General features: G+C 39.0%; 1 non-coding gene across 1 annotated transcript; it reads left to right on the top strand.

The window, feature by feature from the left end:
• Positions 1–2,543: 2,543 nt before the first annotated feature.
• LOC115896676 lies at positions 2,544–2,678 on the top strand. The gene has a single exon (XR_004056581.1). It is a non-coding gene; the product is annotated as a U8 small nucleolar RNA (small nucleolar RNA).
• Positions 2,679–3,294: the final 616 nt, after the last annotated feature.

Genomic DNA, 3,294 nt, shown 5'->3' with positions numbered 1-3,294 from the left:
AATGCCTCTTACTCAAAAGAATGTTTTGCATTTGATCACCAATTTTCTAGCATAATAATGAAAAAAAAAATCAAACCTTTTTATTGGATAGTAGTAATCCCAAACTGGTTATAAGGTATGTGGAGAACAAGTAAAAGAGGAAACAGTGTTGTCCCAGGGTTGTTGGTATGCAACGCCTGTCCTTGTAGATCTACAAGCAGGCAAGAGCCATAGGGACTCTCGGCAGCTAAACTGCTCAGACTGTTAATTACTACTTTAGTTTTTATTAAGGGGAGTTTTCACAAAAGTTAAAATATATGATGTGCTTTGAGTGGTTGAGATGAAAAAACAGACCCAATATAATCTGGCCATCCTGGAAGCTATGTTTGTAAAGACAGGCCTGTGATTAAGCCTGAGGCATTTTTGGTGAAAAATATGAACTCCAAGAGAGTATCATTCTGTCCTTTCTTTAAAATAAAATATTGTTTACTTCAGTTTGCCTTTATCATTTCAGTTCATCAACAGTTCCAGTTACTTTTCCATTTTGCAAAGCCTCCTGCATCATTCTCTATACATAGAGAGCAGATATAGACACACAAGCACACCCCCAAGGAGACAGCCTACTTGGACTCAAGGACATTCATTGCAGCAGCTCTCTGAAGAGAGAATTATTTCTTTGGCAGAGAAAGGTGTGCTGTTCCTTAAGAGGACATTAGAGGAGAACAACTTGTCTCCCTACTGAACCCTTTGCACAAATATCTTCTAGAAGGACTTGTTCCTCACCCACTGGCCCTAGATTCTGTCTCACTATTGAATGAGGTTTGTTCACCAAACAGCTTTAAGGATGGGTGTGTGCTCCGGAGAGAGCAGGAAACAAGTGAGAGCCAGTCTGCCTTCCGTGGGTCAGCCAACAACTCCGCCAATCCTATGACTGCCATTTCACTGAGGATTGATATGCCTGAAGTCACTACAAAAACAAATGATGCTCTAAAGCTCATTCTGCCCTTGCACAAAGAAGCCAAAAAACTCAGGCTCTGATTGATTTTAGAGTTGGCCTAATGAGACAACAGAGTCCACTGTGGGAAATTTTTGCTTATGCAATGAAATTTTTACTGTCCAGCTCTTTAACAATTAAAATTTTTTTTAAGTTTTGACTTTTATGAATGAACAACCAATGGGATTATGGTTGGGAGGTAGTATAGTTTAACAGCTAATGACGTCCACTACCAATAATGGCAGACTCCCCAAGCTCAGACCTCTGCTCTGCCAGTTGGCTGCCTATATGTTCTGGGATGAGCTGTTTAGCCTCTCTGCTACACAAATTCTTCACCTGTAAAATGCAGACAATAGGAAGTCCTGCCTCAACTACTGTGGTAATGATTAAGTGTGTTAATGGATGCCAAGTGCTTAGCACAGTCCCTAGCTTAAAGCAAGGGCTCAAAATGAAGCTTTAGTTATAAATAATATTGTTAAGATTTCTTACATAATGTGTCAGAACCCAAGATCCCTTAAGGAAATCTTCTAAAATATATTTTATTATTTGTCAGAGTGCAAGATCCTTGAAAGAAGTCTTTTTACCAGATCTTTTTTGAAACCATCAGCCTATCTGAGAAGGCCAACAATGGCCCTTTATGGAGAATTAATACAGAATTTATCAGCAGAAGTTATTGTTTATGCATATTTTAGCTTCCAATTACGCTAAAAGTGTGTCTATTTTAACTCAGAGCCTTCACTTTTATGTTAACTGTGATGTTTCCTGTTTCCCTATCAACTAACAGGCATTGTTATAATCAGGACAATGTGGATCTATCCCTCAGGCTTGGTGACAAAAGTCACTATTTTTAAAGGGAGTGTTGCCCTCAGAAAGAGGAAAATAAACAAATTCTTAATAAACAGTGATGCTATTTTCATGTAAATATCTGTAAGGAAAATGGGCATCAAAGCTAAAGGGGAGATGACATGGAATGAATTTGTTCTGCATGATTAAGGTATTGGGTACGCACAAGGAAGGTGCAGTCTCTGGATCTGAGCGTTTTATTCTTGGCCCAATATTCCTTTCATGTGATGCTCTTGCATGAGCAACTTCTGCCTCTCTTTCCCCCTCAGGAAAGCCACAAATATCATCAACATTAACTTAAACTTCACCCTGTTCCTGAAGTAATATGAGACCTTGGTTGAGAAGGATACAAGGCATCGTGAAGGTGAACAGACCAAAAAGCATTTAAAATTGCTTCCTTTTGCACATAGAAATTTTTCTCTTCTCTGGCCAAACTCTCCCAATTTGAGAAAAAGCTAAATTAACTTTTTTAACTTACAAGAATGAAAAAGTACTATAATGGGATGTGGGTATTACTTGGAGAGGTATAGTATGGGAATACATTATTTGATACCCATTAGCTAACACATTAGCCGTTCCAATTTGCAAGAATCTGAAATCTATGATTCGAGATCCTGGTTCTAGCATCTCTGACTTTCCCTGCCCCTACGTGGTTATTCTTACATTACTAACCTCAAAAAAGTATTGAATGTCTTGACATCACATTTCTGTAGAGAAGGTTATCTCCTCGTCAGGTAGGATCATCCTTACCTGTTTCTCCTTTTGGAGGTCAGATCCGAACATGACAATTGCAGAAGAATGAAACGTGATTAATAACTCTGTGTAATCAGGCCTTGCAGCACCCTGATTGAGCCTTTCTGATTCTTCCTGATAATCTCTGTTTTAAAAAAAGAAAAAAAAAAGAATGTTTCCCTTGAATTGTAGGTAGAAAGGTAGACGAGAAGTCTGAGAAGTATCAATTCATTGTCCTGATAATTACCATTGATCTCTAGCTTCCATCAGAACCATTTCAGAACTCAGGGACATTTTCAGGATTCAGAGAGAATCCAAGTTGAATTGAGTTTGTTTCTGTATCACTGACCAGCAGTGATGTTGAAATGATTGGTACAGTCTATTCCACAGATAAAGACCTTGTTGTGCTACTAAAGGTGACTGCTGCCTTCAGGCAAAGGGTTTGGTTACAGAGTCAGGCAGATCTGGGTGATAACCTTCACCCTACCATACACTGGTTGTGTGAGACCATGGATGATTGCTCTGTCTCACTGAGCTAAAAAATATCTAGCTCCTAGGGCATAGTTAAGCTTCACACCACTGGAACAGGCACAGCTGTCAATGGACAATAAACCTAACTTTTCTTTCTACTAGAATCAGTCCCATGGAGGCCCCTCTAGTAGCATGTATCAACATACCCCAATTCTGTGGTTTCTTTTTAGTTTCAATGACAGAGAACTCATCCAGGATTTCTTTGAACTGTTCTT

Source organism: Rhinopithecus roxellana, chromosome 3 (genome assembly GCF_007565055.1).
Source record: "Rhinopithecus roxellana isolate Shanxi Qingling chromosome 3, ASM756505v1, whole genome shotgun sequence".
Lineage (NCBI taxonomy): Eukaryota > Metazoa > Chordata > Mammalia > Primates > Cercopithecidae > Rhinopithecus > Rhinopithecus roxellana.
The sequence above is the reverse complement of the archived record's forward strand: the minus strand, read 5'-3'. Positions and strand labels throughout refer to the sequence as shown.